The sequence below is a fragment of the Bufo bufo genome, chromosome 1 (genome assembly GCF_905171765.1).
Source record: "Bufo bufo chromosome 1, aBufBuf1.1, whole genome shotgun sequence".
NCBI lineage: Eukaryota > Metazoa > Chordata > Amphibia > Anura > Bufonidae > Bufo > Bufo bufo.
Window position 1 is genome coordinate 622,337,901 of NC_053389.1, and position 20,165 is coordinate 622,358,065.

General features: G+C 47.2%; 1 protein-coding gene across 1 annotated transcript in view; it reads left to right on the top strand.

Moving 5' to 3' along the window:
- The window catches only part of LOC120986234, a 102,020-nt gene that overhangs the window by 69,440 nt on the left and 12,415 nt on the right, over window positions 1-20,165 (top strand). The gene's annotated exons all lie outside the window — the stretch shown is intronic.

Consider the following 20,165-nt stretch of genomic DNA (forward strand, 5'->3'; position numbering starts at 1 on the left):
ATCAATCCAGTAGCGTTTCGGCTGGATCTTCCGCAGACTTGGAGGATCCATGATGTATTCCATAGGTCTTTATTGAAAAAATATGTGAGACCGGTGGAACCATCGCCATTGCCCCTTCCTCCTGTTCTGGTCGATGGAAATTTAGAGTTTGAGATCTCCAGGGTTCTTGACTCTAGAGTTCTTCGGGGTTCCCTTCAGTACCTAGTACACTGGAGGGGATACGGCCCTGAGGAGAGGATGTGGGTTCCGGCACTGGATGTCGGTGCCAGCCGACTGGTTAGGGCTTTTCACAGATCCCACCCGGATAAGGTTGGTCCGGGGTGTCCGGAGGTCACCCGTAGAAGGGGGGGGGGGGTACTGTCATGCCCTGCTCAGACTACGTGCGGAGGTCTGTCAGATTAGCAGCATGTGTCTAATCATTTGTTTTGTTTTGGAGTCGTGCTAGATCCGCCTCCCTTCAGGTGCTCTGGGTGGGGTCATTGGCTTAAATTACTTTCACCCCCAGGGGGCCGTGCGGGTTATAGCTCAGTCAGTCTGTGGAAGTAAAGAGTAAAGGATTGGCTTTTCCGGCTCAGATAAGATAAGTTTGTTTCTTCTTTCTTTGGTTTGCTGTCTTGGCTTTTGTGTGTCGTCTGTCCCCTCCTGGTTCTAAGGGAGCAGGCTGTCCCTTTTTCCCCTTTCCCCATCTCAGGGATTCTACGGTATTCTCAGCCCAGGCACAAGGACACATTATTCCAACCTTCAAGGTCTGAATGTGGGCAAAGCAGAATAGGGAGAGCAGTTAGGGATTAGCTAGGAGGTGACCTTATCCCCAGCTTCTCGCCTAGAAAATGTGTTTTGTGATTTATGTATCTTATATCCTGTCCGCCGTGACAGGTAGGCTACGAAAAGAGCATCGAAAGTTGATAGAGAAGATATCCAAATGGATGGTGGATGTCACTGGGGCACCTCTACATAGGTGACAGGAACATAAATAAAAAAAAGTCAATTACATTGTCAGGTGACATTTTTAATATATTGCCGGATAGAAACCCCTGCTCTACATAGTTGACAGGGAATAAAATTTTATAAATTCTTCATTAATTAATGCGCGCCACATCCTTTCATTCAATGCTTAAACTTTGTCCCACTTTTACGCTTTAATAATTTCTCATAATTCCGCTCTAATTTTAAATTTTTAAAAATGATTCATTCCCTTGTATGTGGTCTCTTTCTCATGCTCCCTCTCCGGCGTGGAACCCTGATTCCCCGCCAACTGTGATCACTATGGTAGGCGCATAAAAGAACATCGAAAGTTGATAGAGCAGATATCAAATTGGATCGTGAACATCACGGGGACGTGCGACATGGTGGGGCAGTAAGTGTGCACACGCCTAAACACGAACTGACTGACAGGGGTCAGCCCCTGCAACTTCTGGGTCTCCAAATTGGGCACATGGCCTGAGCTTGCCCTTTTACCCCTTGGAGGTGCTGGCCTATTGTCTGAACGTGTGTTTAGTACGACTGGAGGGAGTTATCACAGGTTATATTTCCCAATGTTTTGGGGTGTACCCTGATATAAAAATAAATTTTAAAAGCAAAAAGCAGTGTAGACTACCTCATACCACCTCCACCGCCGCTTCCACCTACACCGCCACATCCACCGCTTTCTCAACCTCCTACTCCATATGGACCTTTGTCCTCCTAGATCAAGATTATTTTTTACTTGTACGTATTTTATGTTATTTAAAGTTATTTCCCTATCAACATTTGTTTGCAGAGCACTTGCCATGCTCTTAACCACATTTTGATGCCATTTGAAGCCCTCTAGCCCTTTCAATGACATTTTTACAGCCATTTTAGTGCTCAAAAGTTCTCATCCCCATTGACTTCAATAGTGTTCGGGTTCAAGTTCGGGTCCCGAATAGTGTTGAGCGAACAGTTCGAGCATAGTTCGGGTCCGTACCGAATTTTGGGGTGTTCGTGACACGGACCCGAACCCGAACTTTTTCGTAAAAGTTCGGGTTCGTCGTTCGGCATGTATTTTGGCGCATTTTGAAAGGCTGCAAAGCAGCCAATCAACATGCATCATACTACTTGCCCTAAGATGCCATCGCAGCCATGCCTACTATTGGCAAGGCTGTGATTGGCCAAGTGCAGCATGTGACTCAGCCTCTTTATAAGCTTGTGCGCACGTCGGGACGTGCTCACTCCCGATGTGAATAGAACAGGGATAGACGCAGCTGATGCTAGGGCGAGAATAGGCAGGGATAATTGAATAACTGGAAGCAAATTTCTCTCCTCCACCTGTGATTCATCTGAACAACTGCAGCTGAGCTGCTTTTTTGATAGGGATTGGCTATTTTTAGAGTGGCCAGAGTGATTTTTCCATCCACATGTACCTGGGCTGACCGCCGGCCGCCATTTTGCGACTTGTAGTGCTGCAGCAGAAGCTGCCACAGTGTGCATTCCAAAGCTCCAAACAAGTCAGACATCTACACCTGGGATTCAGACCAATAGCGATTTAGCAGCACAGTCCAAGGCTATTTTTTTTAAAGGTTGTGCAGACCATTTTGTGGCACATGTTACTGGGCTGATAGGCGGCGGCCATCTTGGGACTAGTGCTGCAGCACAATCTCTCCCAACGTCCATTAATCACTTGTAATAGTGGTCTGTGCCATAGAAATCCTACATCAGGGACTTGGGTGTGCTTGTGTCACCCCTACTAATACCAGTCCACCTGTAATCCATACAGTGAAAAGCCATAAAGTATTCCAGTGAGGGAATTTTTTTTTTATTTAAAAAAGGCCAAGTTAGTTTATCTGGCGTTCAATATACTAGATACAGTTAGGCCTGCGTTTCATACATCTGGAATTAGCAAACTAATGTGCTGGGGTTGGGAAAACATATATGTACCCATACTAGAATCTGTCAAAGAAAGCGGTACTCACATATAACAGTCATTCCATCTGTAATCCATACAGTCAAAAGACTGAAAGTATTCCAGTGAGGGGATTTTGCTTATAAAAAATATATTTCATTGTGGTGCGAGTTGAATCGCAACAATGAAGAAAAATACTATTAAGGGACGAGGACGCGGTCGTGGTGGTGTCCGTGGAGCCTCTGTTGCTGGTAGAGGACGTGGCCGTTCGGCCCCAGGCGCACACAGTAGGGAACGAACTCCCTCAACTAGCCGGCAGAATGTACCGCAATATCTCGTGGGGCCCAATGCCGCTCTTAGGATGGTAAGGCCTGAGCAGGTAGAGGCATTAATCGATTGGGTGGCCGACAGTGCTTCCAGCACGTTCACCACATGGTCTTCCACCCAGTCTTCTGCGGAAAGCGCACAGGTGGCACCTGAAAACCAAGCCCATCAGTCTGTCACATCACCCCCAAGCATATCAGGGAAACTGTCTGAGCCACAAGTTATGCAGCAGTCTCTTCTTCTGTTTGAAGACTCTGCTTCCAGGGTTTCCCAGGGGCGTCCACCTAGCCCTTCCCCAGTGGAGGAAGACATACCATGCACTGACGCACAACCACTTATGTCTCCAGATGAAGAGGACATGGGAATACCACCACAGCAGAGTCACCGACTCTCTGATGATGACGAAACACAGGTGCCCACTGCCGCGTCTTTTTGCAGTGTGCAGACTGAACAGGAGGAGGTCAGGGAGGGAGACTGGGTGGAAGATGATGCAGAGGACGATGAGGTCTTAGACCCCACATGGACTGAAGGTCGTGGCGATGACTTTCACAGTTCAGAGGAAGAGGTAGTGGTGAGACCGAGACAACAGCGAAGCCAAAGAGGGAGCAGGGGGCCAAAGCAGACGAGCCGCCGCCCCCAGAGTTCGCCTACTACTGGACATCGCCAACAGGGACCCAGCCCCACAAAGGCAGCTTCAAAGAGTTCCCTGGCATGGCACTTCTTTAAACAATGTCCTACCGACAAGACCCGAGTGACTTGCACGCTCTGCCATCAGAGCCTGAGGCGAGGCATTAACGTTCTGAACCTCAGCACAACCTGCATGACCAGGCATCTACATGCGAAGCATGAACTGCAGTGGGGTACACACCTTAAAAACCAGGCACTCGCTGAGGCTCCCCCTGCTCCCTCTACCGCTGCTGCCTCGGCTTCCGCCTCGAGAGGAATGTTGCCACCTGCCGAGCAGCAAACAGAGGATGTGCCACCGACACCACCACCACCGCCACCGTCAACTAGCGTCTCCACTATCACACAGCAGCGTTCAGCTCTCAATATCTCAAACCTTAGAGAGGAAGCGCAAATTCCCCCCGAGTCACCCTCGAGCCCTTGGCCTGAACGCCAGCATTTCTAAACTGCTGGCCTTTGAAATGCTGTCATTCCGGCTGGTGGACACAGACAGCTTCAAACAGCTGATGGCCATGGCTGTCCCGCAGTATGTGGTTCCCAGCCGCCACTACTTCTCCAAGACAGCCGTGCCTTCCCTGCACATGCAAGTGTCCGATAAAATCAAGTGTGCACTGCGCAACGCCATTTGTGGCAAGGTCCACCTAACCACAGATACGTGGACCAGTAAGCACGGCCAGGGACGCTATATCTCACTAACTGCACACTGGATGAATGTAGTGGCGGCTGGGCCCCCGGCGGACAGTTCCTTGGCGCACGTCCTTCCGCCCCCTAGGATCGCAGGGCATCATTCTCTGCCTCCTGTAGCCTCCTCCTCCTACTCGGCTTCCTCCTCCACTGCTTCCACCAGCTCATCCGGTCAGCCACACACCTTCACCACCAACTTCAGCACAGCCCGGGGTAAACGTCAGCAGGCCATTCTGAAACTCATATGTTTGGGGGACAGGCCCCACAGCGCAAAGGAGTTGTGGCGGGGTATTGAACAACAGACCGACGAGTGGTTTCTGCCGGTGGGCCTCAAGCCAGGCCTGGTGGTATGCGATAATGGGCGAAATCTCGTGGCAGCTCTGGGACTAGCCGGTTTGACGCACATCCCTTGCCTGGCGCATGTGCTGAACTTGGTGGTGCAGAGGTTCATTCACCACTACCCCAACATGTCAGAGCTGCTGCATAAAGTGCGGGCCATCTGTGCGCGCTTCCGCCGTTCACATCCTGCCGCTGCTCGCCTGTCTGCGCTACAGCGGAACTTCGGCCTTCCCGCTCACCGCCTCATATGCGACGTGCCCACCCGGTGGAACTCCACCTTGCACATGCTGGAGAGACTGTGCGAGCAGCAGCAGGCCATAGTGGAGTTTCAGCTGCAGCACGCTCGCGTCAGTCGTACTGCCGAACAGCACCACTTCACCACCAATGATTGGGCCTCCATGCGAGACCTGTGTTCCCTGCTGCGCTGTTTCGAGTACTCCACCAACATGGCCAGTGGCGATGACACTGTTATCAGCGTTACAATACCACTTCTATGTCTCCTTGAGAAAACACTTAGGGCAATGATGTTAGAGGAGGTGGCCCAGGTGGAGGAGGAGGAGGAGGATGAGGGCTCGTTTCTAACACTTTCGGGCCAGTCTGTTTGAAGTGGCTCAGAGGGAGGTTTGTTTAAGCAGCAGAGGACAGGTTCACAAGTCGCCAGCCAAGGCACTGTACTGGAGGACGAGGAGGATGAGGAGGTGGAGGGGGACGAGGATGACGCAAGTTCACAGCGGGGTGGCAGCCCAGGCCCATCACTGGTGCGTGGCTGGGGGGATACGGTGGACGATGACGATACGCCTCCCACAGAGGACAGCTTGTCCTTACCCATGGGTAGCCTGGCCCACATGAGCGAATATATGCTCCAATGCCTGCGCAACGACAGCAGAGTTGCCCATGTTTTAACGTGTGCAGACTACTGGGTGGCCACCCTGCTGGATCCCCGGTATAAAGACAATGTGCCCACTTTAATTCCTGAACTGGAGCGCGACCGTAAGATGCGCGAGTACAAGCGCACGCTGATAAAGGGCGCTCTTGAGAGCATTCCCACATGTCACAGGGGAACAGGTGGAAGGTGAAGGCAGAGGAGTGGCAAGAGGTCGCCAACGCAGCTGTGTCACGGCCAGCTCATCTGAGGGCAGGGTTAGCATGGCAGAAATGTGGAAAAGTTTTGTCTCCACGCCACAGCTATCTGCACCGACACCTGATACGGAACGTGTTAGCAGGAGGCAGCATTTCACTAACATGGTTGAACAGTATGTCTGCACACCCCTCCACATCCTGACGGATGGTTCGGCCCCATTCAACTACTGGGTTTCGAAATTGTCCACGTGGCCAGAGTTAGCATGTTATGCCTTGGAGGTGCTTTCCTGCCCGGCGGCCAGCGTTTTATCTGAACGCGTATTCAGCACGGCAGGGGGCGTCATTACTGACAAGCGCAGCCGCCTGTCCACAGCCAACGTGGACAAGCTGACCTTCATAAAGATGAACCAGGCATGGATCCCACAGGACCTGTCCCTCCCTTGTGCAGAGTAGTCCTTATTAACTGCCTAAAACATGTCTTGTTGTGCTACGGGCCACTTCTTTATTTGATACAAATTTTATGAAACCCACAGTTGAATGAAACTCTTCTCTGTCTGGGCGCCGGGGCCTAACCAGATGAAAGTGGCCGGTTAAACTAACGGGTGACATGAAGCCATAACCTCTGCCATGCTACCTCTGTCTTCTGTCTGGGTGCTGAGGCCTAAGTCAAATAAAGCGGTCTTCTGCTGTGCTGGGGGATATGAAGCTAATCTCTGACCTCTCTCCTCTGTCTGGGTCCAAAGGCCTAAATCACTGAAAGAGGCCTTCTCCTGTGGTGTGTGATATGATGCCAGAATATGTGCTGTGGGGCCTCTCTCCTCTTCCTGGGTGCAGGGGTCAAATAAACTAAATTGTGGCCTACTCCTGTGGTGGTTGATATGATGCCTGATTCTCTGATGTGGAACCTCTCTCCTCTGTTTGGGTGAAGGGGTCAAAGTAACTAAATGGTGGCTTCTCCTGTGGTGGCTGATATGATGCCAGAATATGTGCTGTGGTGCCTCTCTCCTCTTCCTGGGTGCAGGGGTCAAAGTAACTAAATGGTGGCTTCTCCTGTGGTGGCTGATATGATGCCAGAATATGTGCTGTGGGGCCTCTCTCCTCTTCCTGGGTGCAGGGGTCAAAGTAACTCAATGGTGGCTTCTCCTGTGGTGGCTGATATGATGCCAGAATATGTGCTGTGGTGCCTCTCTCCTCTTCCTGGGTGCAGGGGTCAAAGTAACTCAATGGTGGCTTCTCCTGTGGTGGTTAGTATGATGCCAGAATATGTGCTGTGGGGCCTCTCTCCTCTTCCTGGGTGCAGGGGTCAAAGTAACTCAATGGTGGCTTCTCCTGTGCTGATTGATATAAAGCTGATGGTTGTGCCATCTGACATGGTTGCCAGGGTCTGATTCAATGGGGGCCTACTCCTGTGGTGGGTGATCTAAATGCCTGATTCTCTGCTGTGAAACCTCTCTCCTCCGTCTGGGTGTAGGGGTCAAAGTCTTTCAAAGTCGCCTTCTCCTGTGCTGATTGATATGAAGCTGATGGTTGTGCCATCTGACATGGTTGCCGGGGTCTGATTCAATGGTGGCCTACTCCTGTGGTGGGTGATCTAAATGCCTGATTCTCTGCTGTGTAACCTCTCTCCTCCGTCTGGGTGTAGGGGTCAAAGTAACTAAATGGTGGCCTACTCCTGTGGTGGGTGATATGATGCCTGGTTCTCTGCTGTGGGACCTCTCTCCTTTGTCTGGGTGCTGTGGTCAAAATAATAGTAAGTGACCTTCTCCATTGGTGGGTGACTTGAAGCCTGATTCTGTGCTATGGGACCTCACTCCAATTAATATTGTTTAATTTTTATTTATTTTATGTTAACTCATCATTTCCCTATCTACATTTGTTTGCAGGGGATTTAACTACATTTTGCTGCCTTTTGCAGCCCTCTAGCCCTTTCCGGGTGTGTGTGTTACAGCCTTTTTAGTGCCCAGAAGTTCGGGTCCCCATTGACTTCTATGGGGTTCGGGTTCGGGATGAAGTTCGGGTCGAGTTCGGATCCCGAACCCGAACATTTTTCGAAAGTTCGGCCGAACTCGTCGAACCCGAACGTCCAGTTGTCCGCTCAACTCTAATGTATCTATACATCCATATACCCCATCTATCTAAATTCTATCAATTTATCGATCTATTTATCTATATTTCTATCTACATATCTATGTATCCATTACCAATCTCAATCAATCAATCAAGCTTTATTGGCAGGTCTAAAATTATACATTAGAATTGCCAAAGCATGTGGGAAATAGGAGGTTGAGAAATGGGGACACACCCGGGGTCGATGTATAGGAGTCTGTGGCATATCATGATGGGATGGGGGGGGGGGGAAGGGGGGGAAGGGTGCGGACACCCCCCCGGGTCAGGGTATCTGAGTCCATGGCATATCAGGCTCCTCTGTCTGTGGCAGGCACTGATTATATTGTGCTGCTATGTCCAGTGTTCTCTTCCTTTCCCAGCAGGATGGGCAGCTTCTTTTCCTCCTCCATGGAGCTGAAGTCTGGGAGTATATCAGAGAGTCTCCTAAAGTGGATGTCCCTCACTGAGTATTTGGGACAGTATATCAGGAAGTGGGCCTTATCCTCCATTACCTCCAGGTGGCTCTGCTGGAACAGTCTGCTTTCTCTAGGCATGTAGCTCTGCCGATGCCACCTGGATTCGACGGCCAGACTGTGGGCGCTCAGTCTGTAGCGGCTCAGGATTTTCCAGTCTCTGGGGTTCCCTAGTTTCTCCAGATATCGGGCCAGTTTGCAGTCTCTCTGCAGTCTCTGGTACACAGCTTCTGGGATGCTCTCGCCTCCTTCCTCCATTCACTGACTTATTCCTCTTGTCTCTTGTTTACTGTGTTCCTGATCCTGGATTTTGTGAGGTGGTGTGGGGTGATTATCTGGTCAGGCTGGGTTTCAGTAAGTTGATTTTGGGGCTTTGCCTTGCCTGGGATCCCTTGCTGTAGCAAGGCTTTATAGTGAAGGGAGCCTTTACTACCATGTAGATGGCCCCAGAATGATAGCGCCCTCTTCTGGATTGTAAAGTGTAGAGGGAATCTGCCCTGCTCCCCTCGACGGGCACTGTTAGAGGTGCTCCGATGGACCTGGAGGAGATGCTTACAGAGTTCCAGGTGGAATATTTCTGTTGGGCTGGAATCCCATCTTGACCAGTCTGTACGTGTGAGGGCCCCAGACTTCACTGCCATACAAGAGGATTGGTGCAATGATGGAGTCCAAAATTTTAAGCCAGACCCTCACTGGTGCTTTGAGGTGGGACAGTCGTTTTCTGATGATGTAGAAGGTCTTGCATGCTTTGTCTTTCAGCTCCTCAATGGCTGATTTGAAGCTCCCAGTTTGGTCAATTATCAGGCCCAGGTAGGTGTACCTGTTGGTGGCTGTAAGAGGGTGGTTGTGTAGCGTGGAGGTAGGGGGCCTGGCTGACTGTTTTTCTTCTCTGGAACACCATAGTGTTGGTCTTTTTTAAATTGATGGGAAGGGCCCATGTGGTGCTGAATTTCTCCAGAATGACTAGCTGGTCTTGGAGACCTTTCTCAGTTGGTGATAGTAGAAGGTCATTCACATACAGGAGAAAGTTGACCTCTGTGTCATGAAGGATGAGACCTGATGTTGAGGAAGACTCCAGAGCCACTGCCAGCTCGTTGATGTAAATGTTAGCGTTGGACTGAGGCTGCAACCCTGTCTGACTCCTTGGCTCTGCTGGAAGTAAGCCGTTCTTTTCCCATTTACCTTCACGTTGCATCGGTTGTCGGTGTAGGAGCTTTTGATGAGGTTGAATGTCTTTCCCCCTATTCCACTCTCCAATAGCTTCAGGAGCAATCCTGGGTGCCACACCAAGTCAAAGGACTTTTTTAAAGTCCACGAAACAAGCGTATATCTTTCCCTGCTTTGTGGACATGGCTCTGGATTAGGCAGTGCAGGGTGTAGACGTGGTATGTGGTGCGGTGGCATGAACCCTGCTTAGCTTTTACTGAGTACATTGTGCTGGGTGAGAAAGCTGAGGATTCTCTGGTTCAGGATACTGTTAAATAGTTTCCCCAGATTGCTGCTGACACATATCTCTCAGTAGTTTGCCGGGTTATACCTGTCCCCGCTCTTGTATATTGGGGTTATGACACCTTGGTTGCAGGCTTGCGGGAAGTAGCCAGTGCTTAGCACAATGTTGTACAGTTTTGCTATGGTTGCCTGTATTGCTGGTGGGCTGTACTTAAAGGGTTTCTACCACCTCATTTTGACTTAATTAGCTCTGACACTAGCGATCTGCTAGTGTCTGATCTACCTAACAATGCTATTCTCAGACCTGTGTGGATCAGTTTCACTAAAAAACGAACTTTTATGGATATGCTAATGAGCCTCTAGGTGCTATGGGGGCGTCTTTTCAGCACCTAGAGGCTCGGTCTACTCACATTGTATGCCGCCCCGCTCGTCCGTTAAGCCCGCCCATCTCCTCTTGAATACCATCCTCCATCTGAGCCAGTGGACGAATTCTCGCGCCTGCGCCGTGCGCGTCTGTATTTGGCACAGGCGCAGTGAATGTCTGACCGCTGCCTGCACAGACATCTCGGTCATCGGCACAGGCGCAGTGGAGATGTCTGTGCAGGGAGCGGTCAGACATTCACTGCGCCTGCGCCGAATACAGACGCGCACTGCGCAGGCGCGAGAATTCGTCCGCTGGCTCAGATTGAGGATGGTATTCAAGAGGAGATGGGCGGGCTTAATGGACGAGCGGGGCGGCATACAATGTGAGTAGACCGAGCCTCTAGGTGGTGAAAAGACGCCCCATAGCACCTAGAGGCTCATTAGCATATTAATAAAAGTTCGTTTTTTAGTGAAACGGATCCACACACAGGTCTGAGAATAGCATTGTTGGGTAGATCAGACACTAGTAGATCGCTAGTGGCTGAGAGCTAATTAGGTCAAAATTAGGTGGTAGAAACCTTTAATCATTTTGGGTGGGATGCCATCTGTGCTGCTGGCTTTCTTACCTCTTATGGTTGATATTCTCTCTGATATCTCCTGCAGTGTTATGGGTGAGTCTAGCGAGTTTTGGAAATCTTTAAATATCTCTTCCATGCTCTTCAGTTTTGGCCTAATTTGTTCTTGATCTGGGTTCCGTTCTTCTTTTGGGATGTCTCTGTAGAGGTCTCTGAAATACTGGAGCCAGATGTTGCCGTTCTGAATATGGAGGTTGTTTTTTTCTTATTTGTGCCCAGGTGGTTCCATAGTTCCCAGAAGGCGTCATCTTGGAGGGCATCTTGAAGCTGTGTAAGTTTGGTTGAGGTATATTCTTGCTTTTTCCTTCTGAGGGTTTTGTATTGCCTCTGCATTGTCGTAAGCTTTCCCATAGGTTGGTGGTGTTGGGATCTCTATGCTTTTTATTTGAGGCTGATCTTAAGGTTTTCCGTACAGCTCTGCACTCCTCATCAAACCAAGTGTTGGGGTTATCTTCTTTTTGCTTCAGGTGGCTATACTTTTTCAGGTCAGCCATTTCTGCTATGGTGTCAAATATATTAAGATCTCTTACAGCTTTATTGACTCTTTCTGGGTTTATCTCAAACACCTTGTTGTTGAAGTAGTAGAGCATCCCTTTGATTTCTGGTTTATTGTGCACCTCTTTATATTTCTGAGCCAATGTCTTGGACCCCTTATAAGATGGAGGTAGTGTGAAGAGTTCCGCCTGCTGAGGTATTTGTCCTGGTGGTTTGCTTGTGGACTTAATATATAGGGATGTTTCGCTGTGATGATACAAGTGCGATTGTGGGCTGACTATGAAGGCCCCTATGTTTGCAGGGTCCATGTCTGTGATGGCGTAGTCCACTACGCTGCTACCCATATGGGAGTTTAATGTAGTCCTTCCCAGAGTGTCTCCCTTGGTGTGACCATTGAGGATGTGGAGTCCTAGGCTTTGGCAAAGATTGTTCCCCTCTGTATGTACTGAGCTGTCACTGTTGGTCTGTTCTGTTTCAATCTGTGGTCAGGTAGTCTTTCCCTGCCTCTTCTGGCATTGAGGTCTCCCATGATAAGGACTTTGCCCAGGGTTTGATAGTGGGTGGCTTCCCTTTGCAGGATCTCAAAGCATTCTGGGTGGTGGTATGTAGGCCGCACAGAGATAGATGTTGGACTGGGAGGTGAGGATGGAGCGGTCTATTATGATACAGATATGAATGTTTCCCCGTTTCACTGGTCTGATCTGCTCATGGAGCTCCACTTTATACCACACAAGTAGCGGACAAGTTTGGTGGTCTTATTTTTTAGGGCTGGGACAGAGATTTTCCTTTATCCAGTGGGCACCAGGGACTTGCTCTCCGACTTAGTCAATGTTTCTAGAAGGATTTGATTGTCGATATTGCTCAAACTCTGGGTGAAGTCTGGATCCTTTACTTTACATCCAAAGGCTGCCGTGTTCAGACCTCGGATGTTTCAGCTGCTGATTATAAAGGATATCATAGTGGGTCCTTATACCTTGTAATGAGCTGTTCTGACCAGCGGCACACAACTTTTTATGGGGTCCGATAACATCTAGCAGACATATCAGTCTTTTGTCCCGGGACAAAAGACTGATATGTCTGCTAGATGTTGTGTGCCGCTGGTCATTTAGTTTTAGGAAGTTAGACGTATCAATTATAAATGTTACGTATCTGCTCTAGATGCGGTGATCAAATATTTTGCTTAAATCACGTACGCTTGATTTTTAGTAAAACATAATCGCGTAACAAAGTAAATTTCCTAACACAACAAAAATGGTTTCAACTGCCGCGGCGGTCGCAGATTCTGTTTTGTCAGAGTTGCTGCGGCTGTGACGGGACAAAAGACGGATATGTCTGCTAGATCAGTGTTTCTCAACCAGTGTGCCTCCAGCTGTTGCAAAACTACAACTCCCAGCATGCCCGCACAGCCAAAGGCTGTCCAGGCATGCTGGGAGTTGGTTTTGCAACAGCTGGAGGCACACTGGTTGGGAAACACTGTGCTAGATGTTATCGATCCCCTGCTCAGTTGGGTACCGCTGGTCATTTTAGTTTTAAGACGTTAGACGCATCACTTATAAATGTTACGTATCTGCTCTAGATGCAGTGATCACATTTTTTGCTTAAATCACGTACGCCTTTGATTTTTATTAAAACATAATTGCGTAACGCAGATCTTAAATAACCCTTAGGACATGCCAGAACATGCCTTCGACATGCTCGGACATACCCTGACGCACTTCGCAAAACGGGCGCGGTATTTAAGAAAATGGCTGTTGTGACCAAAAAATAGGGTCAAAATGGACGCTGAAATTTTTTAAACTTAATGGACGTGTCTCTGACTACAACATATACTACCTGTTTGGGCCTGTTTTGATAGCTGTTTAACTTTTAAATAACCGTTCTATTCTGGCTCTTCATTGTTAAATCTGGTTGTACAACATACACTGCGTGCAGAATTATTAGGCAAATGAGTATTTTGACCACATCATCCTCTTTATGCATGTTGTCTTACTCCAAGCTGTATAGGCTCGAAAGCCTACTACCAATTAAGCATATTAGGTGATGTGCATCTCTGTAATGAGAAGGGGTGTGGTCTAATGACATCAACACCCTATATCAGGTGTGCATAATTATTAGGCAAAATGGGTCAAAAGAAGGACTTGACAGGCTCAGAAAAGTCAAAAATAGTGAGATATCTTGCAGAGGGATGCAGCACTCTTAAAATTGCAAAGCTTCTGAAGCGTGATCATCGAACAATCAAGCGTTTCATTCAAAATAGTCAACAGGGTCGCAAGAAGCGTGTGGAAAAACCAAGGCGCAAAATAACTGCCCATGAACTGAGAAAAGTCAAGCGTGCAGCTGCCAAGATGCCACTTGCCACCAGTTTGGCCATATTTCAGAGCTGCAACATCACTGGAGTGCCCAAAAGCACAAGGTGTGCAATACTCAGAGACATGGCCAAGGTAAGAAAGGCTGAAAGACGACCACCACTGAACAAGACACACAAGCTGAAACGTCAAGACTGGGCCAAGAAATATCTCAAGACTGATTTTTCTAAGGTTTTATGGACTGATGAAATGAGAGTGAGTCTTGATGGGCCAGATGGATGGGCCCGTGGCTGGATTGGTAAAGGGCAGAGAGCTCCAGTCCGACTCAGACGCCAGCAAGGTGGAGGTGGAGTACTGGTTTGGGCTGGTATCATCAAAGATGAGCTTGTGGGGCCTTTTCGGGTTGAGGATGGAGTCAAGCTCAACTCCCAGTCCTACTGCCAGTTTCTGGAAGACACCTTCTTCAAGCAGTGGTACAGGAAGAAGTCTGCATCCTTCAAGAAAAACATGATTTTCATGCAGGACAATGCTCCATCACACGCGTCCAAGTACTCCACAGCGTGGCTGGCAAGAAAGGGTATAAAAGAAGAAAATCTAATGACATGGCCTCCTTGTTCACCTGATCTGAACCCCATTGAGAATCTGTGGTCCATCATCAAATGTGAGATTTACAAGGAGGGAAAACAGTACACCTCTCTGAACAGTGTCTGGGAGGCTGTGGTTGCTGCTGCATGCAATGTTGATGGTGAACAGATCAAAACACTGACAGAATCCATGGATGGCAGGCTTTTGAGTGTCCTTGCAAAGAAAGGTGGCTATATTGGTCACTGATTTGTTTTTGTTTTGTTTTTGAATGTCAGAAATGTATATTTGTAAATGTTGAGATGTTATATTGGTTTCACTGGTAAAAATTAATAATTGAAATGGGTATATATTTGTTTTTTGTTAAGTTGCCTAATAATTATGCACAGTAATAGTCACCTGCACACACAGATATCCCCCTAAAATAGCTAAAACTAAAAACAAACTAAAAACTACTTCCAAAAATATTCAGCTTTGATATTAATGAGTTTTTTGGGTTCATTGAGAACATGGTTGTTGTTCAATAATAAAATTAATCCTCAAAAATACAACTTGCCTAATAATTCTGCACTCCCTGTACTGCCTATGCCTCGTAAGAAATGTGTAAACAGTGCTATTTTTGCAAATTTGTTAGTTGCTTGTAGAAATTGACCGACAGCTGGTCTATTAGTAGATAGGTGGATCTGTTGAATTTCTGTGATAGAAGCTGCTATGAAATAGGCCTAAATGGAAAGATAAAATCGGCTCCCGTGTTCCGCGGCTGTCGCTCTTAAATATAGTCTTAGGACACGGTCTTGTCTCTATGGCCAAACGTTTCCTATTTCTGAAAATGCCGTTTTGCTCTATACCTATTGTTTTCTGCGTCTTGGGCTCGGGTTTGCGTGAGTAATCCGAAATAAGGTCTTTTAAGCTGTCAAAATTAACAAGTCGAGTGTTACCAACGTTGAGAGTTATACCCATAGATGGATGGAAAGAGACTGTAGATGGGTAGATAAATTGATAGAATTTTAGATAGATGGGGTATACACTCACCTAAAGAATTATTAGGAACACCTGTTCTATTTCTCAATGCAATTATCTAGTCAACCAATCACATGGCAGTTGCTTCAATGCATTTAGGGGTGTGGTCCTGGTCAAGACAATCTCCTGAACTCCAAACTGAATGTCAGAATGGGAAAGAAAGGTGATTTAAGCAATTTTGAGTGTGGCATGGTTGTTGGTGCCAGACGGGCCGGTCTGAGTATTTCACAATCTGCTCAGTTACTGGGATTTTCACGCACAACCATTTCTAGGGTTTACAAAGAATGGTGTGAAAAGGGAAAAACATCCAATGTGCGGCAGTCCTGTGGGCGAAAATGCCTTGTGGATGCTAGAGGTCAGAGGAGAATGAGCCGACTGATTCAAGCTGATAGAAGAGCAACGTTGACTGAAATAACCACTCATAACAACAGAGGTATGCAGCAAAGCATTTGTGAAGCCACAACACGCACAACCTTGAGGCGGATGGGCTACAACAGCAGAAGACCCCACCGGGTACCACTCATCTCCACTACAAATAGGAAAAAGAGGTTACAATTTGCACGAGCTCACCAAAATTGGACTGTTGAAGACTGGAAAAATGTTGCCTGGTCTGATGAGTCTCGATTTTCTGTTGAGAGATTCAAATGGTAGTGTCCGAATTTGGCGTAAACAGAATGAGAACATGTATCCATCATCTGATGGCTACTTCCAGCAGGATAATGCACCATGTCACAAAGCTCGAATCATTTCAAATTGATTTATTGAACATGACAATGAGTTCACTGTACTATAATGGCCCCCACAGTCACCAGATCTCAACCCAATAGAGCATCTTTGGGATGTGGTGGAATGGGAGCATCGTGCCCTGGATGTGCATCCCTCAAATCTCCAACTGCAAGATGCTATCCTATCAATATGGGCCAACATTTCTAATGAATGCTATTAGCACCTTGTTGAATTAATGCCACGTAGAATTAAGGCAGTTCTGAAGGCAAAAGAGGTCGAACACCGTATTAGTATGGTGTTCCTAATAATTCTTTAGGTAAGTGTATGTATAGATACATAGTTAACAGATACATAGATATACACTCACCTAAAGAATTATTAGGAACACCATACTAATACGGTGTTGGACCCCCTTTTGCTTTCAGAACGGCCTTAATTCTACGTGGCATTGATTCAACAAGGTGCTGATAGCATTCTTTAGAAATGTTGGCCCATATTGATAGGATAGCATCTTGCAGTTGATGGAGATTTGAGGGATGCACATCCAGGGCACAAAGCTCCCGTTCCACCACATCCCAAAGATGCTCTATTGCAGAGTTCCCCAACTCCAGTCCTCAGGGCCCACCTACCAGTCAGGATTTGAGAATATCCCACAGAATGAACACCTGTGGTAAGTCCTAAGGCATTGACACTAATTATATCACCTGCTCAATACTAAGGAAACCCTAAAAACATGACCGGTAGGTGGGCCCTGAGGACTGGAGTTGAGGAACACTGCTCTATTGGGTTGAGATCTGGTGACTGTGGGGGCCATTTTAGTACAGTGAACTCATTGTCATGTTCAAGAAACCAATTTGAAATGATTCGAGCTTTGTGACATGGTGCAATATCCTGCTGGAAGTAGCCATCAGAGGATGGATACATGTTCTTATTCTGTTTACGCCAAATTCGGACTCTACCATTTGAATGTCTCAACAGAAATCGAGACTCATCAGACCAGGCAACATTTTTCCAGTCTTCAACAGTCCAATTTTGGTGAGCTCGTGCAAATTGTAGCCTCTTTTTCCTATTTGTAGTGGAGATGAGTGGTACCCGGTGGGGTCTTCTGCTGTTGTAGCCCACCCACCTCAAGGTTGTGCATGTTGTGGCTTCACAAATGCTTTGCTGCATACCTCGGTTGTAACGAGTGGTTATTTCAGTCAACGTTGCTCTTCTATCAGCTTGAATCAGTTGGCCCATTCTCCTCTGACCTCTAGCATCCACAAGGCATTTTTGCCCACAGGACTGCCACATACTGGATGTTTTTCCCTTTTCACACCATTCTTTGTAAACCCTAGAAATGGTTGTGCGTGAAAATCCCAGTAACTGAGCAGATTGTGAAATACTCAGACCGGCCCGTCTGGCACCAACAACCATGCCACGCTCAAAATTGCTTAAATTACCTTTCTTTCCCATTCTGACATTCAGTTTGGAGTTCAGGAGATTGTCTTGACCAGGGCCACAAACCTACATGCATTGTAGCAACTGCTATGTGATTGGTTGACTAGATAATCACATTAATGAGAAATAGAACAGGTGTTCCTAATAATTCTTTGTGTGTGTGTGTATGTATATATATATATATATGTGTGTGTGTGTGTATATATATATATATATATATATATATATATATATATATATATATATATATATTTATACTGCTCAAAAAAATAAAGGGAACACTTAAACAACACAATGTAACTCCAAGTCAATCACACTTCTGTGAAATCAAACTGTCCACTTAGGAAGCAACACTGAGTGACAATCAATTTCACATGCTGTTGTGAAAATGGGATAGACAACAGGTGGAAATTATAGGCAATTTGCAAGACACCCCCAATAAAGAAGTGGTTCTGCAGGTGGTGATCACAGACCACTTCTCAGTTCCTATGCTTCCTGGCTGATGTTTTGATGCGAGCTGTGGCAAGAAGGTTTGTGGTGTCTGTCAGCGTAGTGTCCAGAGCATGGAGGCGCTACCAAGAGACAGGCCAGTACATCAGGAGATGTGGAGGAGGCTGTAGGAGGGCAACAACCCAGCAGCAGGGCCGCTACCTCCGCCTTTGTGCAAGGAGGAACAGGAGGAGCACTGCCAGAGCCCTGCAAAATGACCTCCAGCAGGCCACAAATGTGCATGTGTCTGCTCAAACGGTCAGAAACAGACTCCATGAGGGTGATATGAGGGCCCGACGTCCACAGGTGGGGGTTGTGCTTACAGCCCAACACCGTGCAGGACGTTTGGCATTTGCCAGAGAACACTAAGATTGGCAAATTTGCCACTGGCGCCCTGTGCTCTTCACAGATGAAAGCAGGTTCACACTGAGCACATGTGACAGACGTGACAGAGTCTGGAGACGCCGTGGAGAACGTTCTGCTGCCTGCAACATCCTCCAGCATGACCGGTTTGGCATTGGGTCAGTAATGGTGTGGGGTGGTATTTCTTTGGAGGGCCGCACAGCCCTCCATGTGCTCGCTAGAGGTAGCCTGACTGCCATTAGGTACCGAGATGAGATCCTCAGACCCCTTGTGAGACAATATGCTGGTGCGGTTGGCCCTGGGTTCCTCCTAATGCAAGACAATGCTAGACCTCATGTGGCTGAAGTGTGTCAGCAGTTCCTGCAAGACGAAGGCATTGATGCTATGGACTGGCCCGCCTGTTCCCCAGACCTGAATCCAATTGAGCACATCTGGGACATCATGTCTCGCTCTATCCACCAACGTCACGTTGCACCACAGACTGTCCAGGAGTTGGCAGATGCTTTAGTCCAGGTCTGGGAGGAGATCCTTTAGGAGACCGTCCGGCACCTCATCAGGAGCATGCACAGGCGTTGTAGGGAGGTCATACAGGCAAGTGGAGGTGACACACACTACTGAGCCTCATTTTGACTTTTAAGGACATTACATCAAAGTTGGATCAGCCTGTAGTGTGTTTTTCCACTTTAATTTTGAGTGTGGCTCCAAATCCAGACCTCCATGGGTTGAAAAATTTGATTTCCATTTTAAATTTTTGTGTGATTTTGTTGTCAGCACATTCAACTATGTAAAGAACAAAGTATTTCAGAAGAATATTTTATTAATTCAGATCTAGGATGTTATTTTTGTGTTCCCTTTATTTTTTTGAGCAGTGCGTATATATTTATATATATATATATATATATATATATATATATATATATATATATTTTTTTTTTGCTTGGCATTTTCTTTCATTTAATGAAATATTTTTACTTTAACCATTTAATAGGCTCACAAGGGGACTTTATTAGGCAATCTTTTGATCGCTTCTATAATTCTCTTGAACTGCATATGCAGTACAAATAAATTATACTGACAGTCACCAGCAGGCTGCACAAGAGGGGCACAGCCTTCCCCGGATACACTACAGGCAGCATTAAGGCCTTCAGTATACTTCAGACTGCCACTGCCTAGGAAAGATATCTCATCCCCTGCCTATATATGTGGCTTGCCGATGTGAGACCGCCTGCAGTCCATTCCCTGCTATGATGCCGCAGTCGTTAAATGGCCTTGACTGGTGCCTCTGGTGGTCTAGGCCATTAGATCAGGAGGCATTTAAGAGCTGAGCCCCATGCTCTTAGGCTGAGCTGCCACCTTTTCATGGAGGCAGTCTAGGCCCATTAGTGACCACCATAAAAAAGCATACGAGTAATCATTAAGGGGTTAATGAAATACAGAAGGTGGCCAGCATGCTCAATGCAGTTTTCTGTATGGATGACAACACTTTACATCCTGTGTTGGTCAATATATCGTATAAAAATTATTAGTATTAAAAAATAAAACCTCATTGAGCATGCTGGCAAACATCTCTTCATGATCAGATTCTTTTGTGAGGTTGCTTGTGCTTTTTTTTAACATGGGGAAACTATCGTCATTGCCATAGTCCTGTGACTTGTGTGACTGTTGCAACTTTTTTGAGCCTGTCGTGAAATGTAAATACTTGACTGAGCGTTTGGCGTCTGTGCACAGGCTGCTAATTTATTTCTGG